This window comes from Rhinatrema bivittatum, chromosome 5 (assembly GCF_901001135.1).
Source record: "Rhinatrema bivittatum chromosome 5, aRhiBiv1.1, whole genome shotgun sequence".
NCBI classification, from domain to species: Eukaryota; Metazoa; Chordata; class Amphibia; order Gymnophiona; family Rhinatrematidae; genus Rhinatrema; species Rhinatrema bivittatum.
This window is the reverse complement of record NC_042619.1, coordinates 169,846,161-169,856,672: the sequence shown is the minus strand read 5'-3', so window position 1 is coordinate 169,856,672 and position 10,512 is coordinate 169,846,161.

The window sequence follows — 10,512 nt, the reverse complement described above, 5'->3', positions numbered from 1 at the left end:
TCTCTGACTCATCAGAAGAGGAGGAAGGGGGAGCTTGTGAACAGCTGTAACAGCCTGAGGAGGAAGAGGAGCAGCAGCGGCAGGGAGAGGAGCTGGAGGACACACTGGCTGATCTGCTTCATGATCACCTGCAGGACAGCAGTGCATCGGACCAGCCCAAACCTGAACTGGTTGCCAGTCAGACTGAGAGACTGCTATTACAGCAGAGCACCAGGCTCTTGGACGCTATCTCCAGCCTGCCTGATGTGGTGCGGCAGGAAGCAGAGTCCCTCCATGATACCATCAGGGAGGAATCACAAGCCTTCCGTGATACCATCAGGGAGGAAGGATGATCTGGGACCTTTGCCGGGCTATTGATGAACAAACTGAGGTGTGGAGGGAGATGCTGCAGCGGTTGCCTCCTGTGCAGCTGCAGCCACCAGTGGTACCATGGCCTTTCATGGGTCCCTGGATACATTACCCTCCACCTTATGGGCCACCCTTCCCATGGATGGCACCTGCCCGTGCAAAACAGCCTGCTGTGGGACAGCCACCTTTGCTTCAGCCTGCCCCAGGCTGTCTGTGGATGGCACCCCCATCCCCGCCTTCACCACCTGTCATGCTTCCCCCACCACTAGAGCCACTATTGCTATCGGCTGTACCTTCCTGCAGCCATGAACTGGAACTGCCCCAACCTCCTCTGCCCTCTGAGGGTAGTCTGAGCAGTGGGAGGAGTCCACTGCGCAGGAGCTCCAGGTTGGGGAGTCAAAGCTTCCTGAAGCCAGAAAGAGAGGACGGCCAAGGAAGTGATTTTTTATTTTGTTCACTTTTATTTATCTGCACTTTATTGTAAATATTTTTATTTATCTGCACTTTATTGTAAATAAATCCACTTTCACCTTATGAAATGGCTTTCTATGAGAGTGCTTTTTTGTTGTATAGCCTGCCTTTGAGTCAAGTGATGGCTTTCTTGCAATTCCTCCTGAGTCAGATGCTCCTCCTCCTCATTCTCTTGAGGGGCCTCCTCTGGCAAAGGCATGTGTCTGTTAAGTGCCAGGTTATGTTGCATACAGCAGGCTAGAAAATCTCACACACTTTAGGGGGACTATAAAGAAGGCATCCTCCAGATCTTTCTAGACAGTGGAAGCATGACTTCAGTAAGCCAAATGTTCTCTCTATGACAGCCCTGGGAACTATGTATGTTAGAAGTGTTGGTTAGCTTACTACCTAGGAGCCATCCCCCAGTGATGTGTCATTGCTGGAAGTGGTCATGAATTCTGGATTGTGATAGAATGTAGGCATCGTGAGTGGATCCTGGAAAGCGGGGCACCACATTCATGATGATGCCCTTGGCGTTGCAGACCACTTGCATGTTTAGGGAGTGGAATCCCTTGCGGTTGTGGTAGGTGGCCTCATCTCCTCCTGGTGCCCTTAGGGCCACGTGGGTGCAATCAACAGCTCCCAAGACTGAGGGGAAGTGTATAATTTGATAAAACTCTGTCATAATTTCTTGTTGATCCTGTCTTCCGAAGGGGAAGGAGATAAAGTGTTTTGTTTTCCTGAGCAAGGCAGCCAGGACCTGCTCTAGACACCTTCAAGTGGCAGACTGAGTGATTCCAGATGTCACTCTGAGCAGTGTTTGGAAGGTGCCGGTAGCAAAAAAGGCCAGGGCCGTAGTCACCTTGAGGTGTACTGGCAAGGCATGGCCCCTTTGGGTGATAGGTTGCAGGTCAGGCTCTAACATTTGGCAGAGGTACAGTATGATTTCCTTATTAAATCTGAACCTGCTCATTACTTCTTCTTCAGACAGATCCAGAAATTGTGAGCGAGTCCTGTAAACTCTATGTAAAGGGTACCTCCTCAGTTTCAGCATTCTTCTTCTCCTCTCTCTTCTGAGCCATATAGAGCGTGGACCCATGCAACTATTATAAACATATGTAGAAACAGGAATGCCCAAGGAGAATTGATGTTCCTTCTGTTTATCACTTCCTGAGGCAGTCCCTTACCATTACACAGAAATGAACAGTGCCTAGGAAAAGAGGCGTTTCCAGTTACCACCAGTAAGTCCCACGAGCTCTTCCTTCCACCTTCGGCCTTTGTTCATAATGGAGGGTCCCTGAGCGATGAGGCCAAGAAATCGCGGACACTTTAGAAGTCCCTTGTGCCCACAGGCAGGCAGTAGTAAATATACGCACGTGAGATACACTGAACGTGCCAGGGGATTTGCGCGCGTCCCTTATAAAATACGTCATATGCACGTAAGTCATGTGCATGCCCCTGACACGCCCCCGATATGCCTCCAAAATGCCCCTTTTTGTTCGTGCAACTTTGTGTGCGCTGGGTCATTTACGCGCACAAAGACTGCTATGCAAAATTTGGTTTGTGTGTGTCCCGGGCATTTACGCGCGTAAGTGCCCTTTTTTGCGGCGTAGGACTTTGAAAATCTGGCCCAGTGTGCATTCAGTTAAAGCTAGAACACTTATCTAATAAACTCTGCACACAGTATTGACATAGACATAACTAAAGGTGCATATGTTACCGAACATTATGGCACCTGTGTAAACTGATAGAGATCAACAGCATTACTTTTTGTGCCTTACTGTAAACCGTTGTGACGGTACCCACCTTAACGACGGTATAGAAAAAGATTTAAATAAATAAATAAATAAATATGTATAACCCCTTTTATTTTTTCTTCTCTATTCTATAAGACAACAGACAACAAATAAGGGTAGAAGCTACCTGGAGCTCATTCATTCATACTTTATATATAGGACAGGACATATGAGACCGGAAATAAACCCCCCCCAAAAAAGTGAGGAGAAAAAAATAACATTTCCCAATAAAAAAGCAAAATATGAATTAGTAGGAAAATCAATAACAAAAATAATACAAAGAAAAACTTGACATATATGTTCAGAAAGGTAAAAAAGAAAAAAGGCAGTGAGATTAATTCTCTTTCATTAAACATCAACACTTAACTTGATTTGGGTTCACAGAGAGAATGAATGGACGTCTTAAACAAAACCTTTGCAAGCATAATATTGGCTCCCTGCAAACATGGACATATCAATTGTCAGTGGTCCTGCAGGACCTAAACAATAGACCAGTGGAGATAAACACCATACCCTTACACAGAATCTTGGCACATCCATCTCTTTACTTTACAGACAGAAGTGTTAGGAGTAAGGAAAAATCATCCTCATGCTCTCTTGCCCCATGGGAGTGGTCCTAATTGGGAAACTGGGTTTTTAAAATATTATTTCATGAGGCATTATGCTTGAAATGTAATAACTGATTATTATGAGTGAATATTTAGCTATGCATATCACTAAGGATTAGTTTTACATACTTATTTGACGGTTGCCATCTTGATTTTCTCATAGCAATGACGAAGTCTTGTACTAATTGAATTTTACTTCCTTACAGTTGCTTTCCCCTGTGTTGCTGGTTTCATAGAATGTGATATCTGCATGTCAATTAGATATCCAGACGGTTATTTTTTTAATTTTATATAGAAACAGGATAGATTTTTAAAGCACACAATGCCAGGTTTTGTTTTTGCTTTTCTTTCCTTAGCACAGGAAATTTCCTGTCTGTTCACAGCTATACCATAGGGGGGTGGGGCATTGGCAGTGAGAGATCTGAGTTTAGTTATTTTAGATATATCATATTTAATAAAACAGAATGTGAGTTAATAGCAAGAGATGCTAACAAAAGGACCCAAGATCAAAACTCAGCACAGCACAGGGGAAGATGTCCAAACAACCACAATGTAAAACTCAGGAAAGAACTGTTTTATAAAAGCTACTGGTAACGGTGAGAAATTTGCACAGGAAGTATTTCAGCTGTATTTTAATTATGCTGTATTTTTAATGATGATAAACCGCATTGGGTCTCTTTATTAGGGAATGCTTGAATGACCTGAACACAAACATGCCTAGTCTGTTTAATTAACTCTGATATGCCAGCCTTCTAGAGGCTACTCTAAAACTAATGGCATCAGGTACTGCTGCTTTTTACTGTCTAACAAGAGAAAAAGCTATCATGGAGGTAGGCAGCAAGTGCACTAATGCTGCCAAGTCACCCCCTTCTATCTACTAGGCCTCCTAAGTCAATGGGCCAGATCTTAAAAGATACGCACGGGTGTAGATTTGTTCGCGCAACCCGGCGAGAACAAATCTACGCACGATTTTATAACATGCATGCGCTGCATCCTGCATGTTATAAAATCCAGGGTCAGCACGTGCATTGAAAACTGGCTAAAAGACAGGAAACAGAGAGTAGGATTAAATGGACAATTTTCTCAGTGGAAGGGAGTGGGCAGTGGAGTGCCTCAGGGATCTGTATTGGGACCCTTACTTTTCAATATACGTATTTATAAATGATCTGGAAAGAAATACGATGAGTGAGATAATCAAATTTGCAGATGACACAAAATTGTTCAGAGTAGTTAAATCACAAGCAGATTGTGATAAATTGCAGGAAGTCCTTGTGAGACTGGAAAATTGGGCATCGAAATGGCAGATGAAATTTAATGTGGATAAGTGCAAGGTGATGCATATGGGGAAAAATAACCCATGCTATAGTTATACAATGTTGGGTTCCATATTAGGTGCTACAAACCAAGAGAGATCTAGGCATCATAGTGGATAACATATTGAAATCGTCGGTTCAGTGTGCTGCAGCAGTCAAAAAAGCAAACAGAATGTTGGGAATTATTAGAAAGGGAATGGTGAATAAAACGGAAAATATCATAATGCCTCTGTATCACTCCATGGTGAGACCGCACCTTGAATACTGTGTACAATTCTGGTCGCTGCATCTCAAAAAAGATATAATTGCGATGGAGAAGGTACAGAGAAGGGCTACCAAAATGATAAGGGGAATGGAACAGCTCCCCTATGAGGAAAGACTAAAGAGGTTAGGACTTTTCAGCTTGGAGAAGAGACGGCTGAGGGGGGATATGATAGAGGTGTTTAAAATCATGAGAGGTCTAGAACGGGTAGATGTGAATCTGCTATTTACTCTTTCGGATAGTAGAAAGACTAGGGGGCACTCCATGAAGTTAGCATGGGGCACATTTAAAACTAATCGGAGGAAGTTCTCTTTTACTCAATGCACAATTAAACTCTGGAATTTGTTGCCAGAAGATGTGGTTTGTGCAGTTAGTATAGCTGTGTTTAAAAAAGGATTGGATAAGTTCTTGGAGGAGAAGTCCACTACCTGCTAATAAGTTCACTTTGGGGTGGATTTTAAAAGCTCTGCTCGCGTAAATCCGCCCAGATTTACGCGAGCAGGGCCTTATGCGCCGGCGCGCCTATTTTCCATAGGCCTGCCGGCGCGTGCAGAGCCCCGGGACTCGCGTAAGTCCCGGGGTTTTTTGTCGGGGGCGGGTCGGGGGCGGGGCCGATCGATGCAGCGTTTTGGGGGGCAGGATGCGGCGTTTCGGGGCGGGCCCGGGGGCGTGGTTTCGGCCCAGGGTGGTCTGGGGGCGTGGCCGCGCCCTCCGGAACCGCCCCCGGGTTGCGTCTCGGCGCGCCAGCGGCCCGCTGGCACGCATGGATTTACTTCTCTCTCTGGGAGGCGTGAATCCGAGGACAAGGGTAGGGGGGTTTAGATAGGGCCGGGGGGTGGGTTAGGTAGAGGAAGGGAGGAAAGGTGAGGGGAGGGCGAAAGAGAGTTCCCTCCGAGGCCGCTCCGATTTCGGAGCGGCCTCGGAGGGAACGGAGGCAGGCTGCGCGGCTTGGCGCGCGCTGGCTGCCCAAAATCGGCAGCCTTGCGTGCGCCGATCGAGGATTTTATAAGATACGCGCGTATCTTATAAAATCCAGCGTACTTTTGTTTGCGACTGGTGTGCCAACAAAAGTACGCGAACGCGCATTTTTTAAAAATCTACCCCTTAGAGCAGAGCTTTCCAAAGTGTGTGTCGGGGCACATTAGTGTGTCGCCTGTAGTGTGGAGGTGTCTCGCCCGGTCCACAGGGCCGGCGGAAGCAGGGAACTATAGCAGGAAGATCGGCGGGCAGTGGTGGAGCTTACATCACCACGGCCCGAAGAAAAGGGTCACTCCTCCTCCTTCCTGCCTGTGCAGCCCTGGAAGAAAAACGTTGCCGGAGCCGCGTGGGCAGGAAGGAGGAGGAGCATCTGCTGTGTACAGAAGAAGAGCAGCATTAATGGGCCGTTGCGGATCCCACGTTGCGACGGCCCGAGAAGAGGAGGAAACCCGATAGCAGGGCCGCTGCGGATCCCACATCGCGGCAGCCCGAGAAGAGGAGGAAACCCGATAGCAGGGCCGCTGCAGATCCCATGTCACGGCCAGGGAAGATCAGGGCCTCTGAAGAGCCCATCCTTCGGCAATCCGTGCAGAGGGACAGCATGTGCCAGTGAGAGCCTGTGCCTGAGCAAGAAAGCATGTAGGAGTGAGAGAGCCTGTGTGTGTGAGAGTGAGACAGCATGTGCACGAGAGAGACAGTATGTATGTATGTATGTATGTATGTATGAGAGAGAGGCATGTGAGAGTGAGAGCTGTGGATGTGTGAGATTGCATGTGAGTGAGAGCCTGTGTGTGTGAAAATGTGTGAGATAGCGTGTGAGAATGAGAACCTGATTGTGTGTTTGAGGGAAGACAGATGGAGAGAAAAGAAATAGAAAAAAAGACCCTGTAAAAGGAATTGGCAAAAAAACAAGAAAGGAAAGGTGGAAAAAAAAGCCTGTGACCAACCGATTAGAAAACTAAGATCAGACAGCAAAGGTAAAAAAAAATAATTACTTTTTAGTGATTGGCACATGTAATCTTTGGGAATGTGCAAGAGTAGCACTTTCTCTATGCGGATCTCATAATGTACGAGATCAGCATGGAGGAAGTGGAAGCCTGCAAATATTTATTATGAGATAGGTTGTGTTGTGAAACATTTTATTTATGTATATATTTAAAGAAACATACATAAATTGTTGAAATACATTTTGTTCGTTTAACCTTTAACTTCTGGTTTGCTGGTAGACTGAATTACTGTGTCACGAAATTATGTTTGTCTAAAAAGTGTGTCACCAACATGAAAAGTTTGGAAAGCTCTGCCTTAGAGAATAGCCACTGCCATTAGCAACGGTAACATGGAATAGACTTAGTTTTTGGGTACTTGCCAGGTTCTTAGGGCCTGGATTGGCCACTGTTGGAGATAGGATGCTGGGCTTGATGGACCCTTGGTCTGACCCAGTATGGCATGTTCTTAAGGCTTTAAATACTACTGATACCAATGCAATCTTTGCTCAGAGACTGCAATAATATATTAGAAGAGTTGTAATCCTGAATTTCTGAAAGTGATAGAACTGTACAGATTCCTTCAGCCCTCTCTACATCAGTAAGGAACATAAGCTTTTATTCATTTTTAATTGCATGAATTATTGTAATCATTACTTATTGCTATCTCATTTGCATTGTATGCATTATTAACTGAGCTTCATAATAAATCAGTTTGTTGTTGTTCTTATCTATAATAGGTGCATGAGGTGTACTTGGGGGCCCCATAGATCACCTTCTCTGAATCAGCGAGCAGTGAGTCTCTTGTGGGAGATATCTGTCTGTGAGTATTCCTTGTGGCAGCTGGAACACTGTAGGAAAATACAGTAAATTGCAACATCATGCACACCCCTTCACTTTCATGTACCTTAAATCCTTCCTCCTGCCAAGTGCCTCGCAACACCCCCATCTCTCACACAGCTTGCCACATAACAATTTTCCCCTCGTTTGATTTCCCCCACCCCCGAGAATCTATGTTCAGGGTTCAGGAAATGACAGTGGCTGTGCCTCAGAATGCCTTCTTCTGTTGCAAGGTATGCAATGCCATGCTTTGAATCATGTGGTTGAAACCTCTAGAAGGCTGGCATATCAGAGTTAATTAAACAGACTAGGCATGTTTGTGCTCAGGTCATTCAAACATTCCCTAATAAAGAGACCCAAAGCGGTTTATATCATCATTAAAAATACAGCATAATTAAAATACAGCTGAAATACTTCCTGTGCAAATCTCTCAGTTACCAGTAGCTTTTATAAAACACGCAGGAAGTGATTTGTGCTGTTCTTTCCATTTGAGCTAGCTAATATGGATATGAATTTAAGCTTTACCTCAGTAGTACTAACAATGCAACTGCTCTTTTAATCATATTTCAGGAAATATTGAGCCTCCCATAGCAGAATCTTTGGAACTATGACAGATCAAGATGTTGACAGAGACAGTACCTCAAATGGATTCAGACTGACTAGAGCACATAGATTAATGAAGAATTCCCTACCTGATTGTGTGTGCTTAAATGCAGGAGCGGCAAATTTAGACCTAGATTCATCATTTTGTTATAAATTTCGCATGAATAGCACCCGCGATAAAAAAAAAAAAGGGGGGGGGGCATGGTTTGATGCACTCTCTACCTAGCTCCTGTATGTGTATCTTTCCTCCCTCCAAATCATATCAAATCTTCACTGATGTGTACTGTGCTGTTTGTACCTCTGACTGTGCATGCAAAACTGCCCCCCAACCCTAGTCCACCACCAAAATCTCACCTCAAGTTTCTATTTTACTTTCCTACAGTGGTATAAATAGTTGACTAATATGTGTGCCTCCCTAGAGGTTCTCTCTCTCTCTCTCTCCCTCCCTCCTCTCAAAACAGGTTTTGTGATATTATGCCCATTTCGGGCATAAATCAAGGAAAAAAGGTGTAGTTATAGCATGCATTATGTTATCGGACCCAATGTTAATTACCCCTCATTTTCATAAACTCTTCTCTTTTGACTAAATTTTAAAAATTTGCATATGCATTTTGCGATGCGTTTTTTATCACTGGTGTTATGGCATTATCGTGGGTGTTTAGGGCCCTAACGTCCACGATAGTACCCTAAAGTGATTTGATAAATGACCTTCTTAATGAATAAATGCTAGAAATAATAAACACTTCAATGGTGCAAAGATGTTTCATAGCTCCTACCATTATTTTGTCTGGCTTTTAACTCAATTCCTGAATCTCTTCTTTGCCTCAAAAAAATATTACAGTTGTGCCTATTGTAAACGTCCTTCAGAAACAATGAGCACCCCTTTGGCCTGTTGAAAAGTCAGTTTAGCTCATTGGATCACAGTGGAAGTTTCTTATACCTTTCTCCTGCAAACTGCAGTTGCATCCTGTACAAAAATTGTACCTGGTGCCATCTTTGCTGGACAGACTAGGTAGCTGTGAAGATAGACGATAGGGATAAAGAGGACAAAACTGATGATGATGAAGGGTTTGATCCAAGGTCAGTAATCTAGAGAGCCTGTGAAAAATGGCAGAACTTTACTTAAGATTTATCTGGTAGATGTGATGGTATTCGGTGTATAAATGATGTCATGAAATAGCTGATGATGATGTTAGATGCTAAAAGTATCTGTGATCATGACCTGATCTGATTTTGCTTTCTATTAATCTTCTCAGTTGCTGCTCTGGCTTTGAAGTATAGGCAGATAGGGCACTATGTCACATTATTCCTTGGTTTGTGCTACTGGTTAAGACTTATCTGAGCTGTCAGCTTTGGAAAAGTGGAATGAAGCTCCATCAGAATAAGAGATGTGCTCTTATTCATCTGAGAATCTAGTGTTACACCTTAATATGTTCATTAATTAAGTAATATGTAGCTATGAAAAATGTTTTAAGTTACAGTGTTACAAACATTTGCAGTTCAAGACTGCAGTTCATCCTGTGTTGAATTTTGCTAAGCTGTAGGGATATGCTGTCACTTCTTTTTTTTTTGTTTGTTTAGTGAACACCAAAAAAAATGAGTGCACAAAATGGGTTTTAGCGCAAATCAAAAATATAAGCTTGCACTAAATGGGTTTTAGTGCACTAAAAAAACATAGTTCTCACTAAATAGGTTTTAGTGCACATCCAAATATATTAGTATACACTAAATTGAATTAATGTGCAGTAAATTAGCAGAAAAAAAATGAAAATCACAAAAATCTAATTTTTGGGCTGCATACTTCAACTAAACTGTTGCAGGTTTCCTTGGACTCTGACAAGGCAATTTTTGTTTGTCTTGCTACTAACAATTTTTCCCCCCAAGATATTGCATGGAAATAGGCAGAGTACATGCAGAGAGGATACTTAAAGGAGGCAGTGTTGTGTTAGACTGCTCTGACATCACACCTAGGCCAGGATTCATCGTTCCATGTGGAACGATGAAGCCTGCGCTAAAGGGGGCAAGGGGACGGGCGGGCGATAGCCTGCAGCCGATCGCACCACGGCAGTTTGATTTCACCTGCCGCGGTGCGGCTGGCTGCAGGTGATTGGGGGCATAGCGCTATTCCCCGCACTACTGCCAGTGATAATGTTCGAAACATTATTGCCAGCAGTGGTGCCACCGCCGACTCCTCCCTAACTCCGCCCTGACTCCTGCCCTCCCTCTAATTTTAATGTTACCGCCGTGAAAAGGCCCTTTTCACGTGCATTAGGCCCTAATGCACGCAATAAGGGGCGGATTTTCAAACACTACGCGCGCGGGTACTTTTGT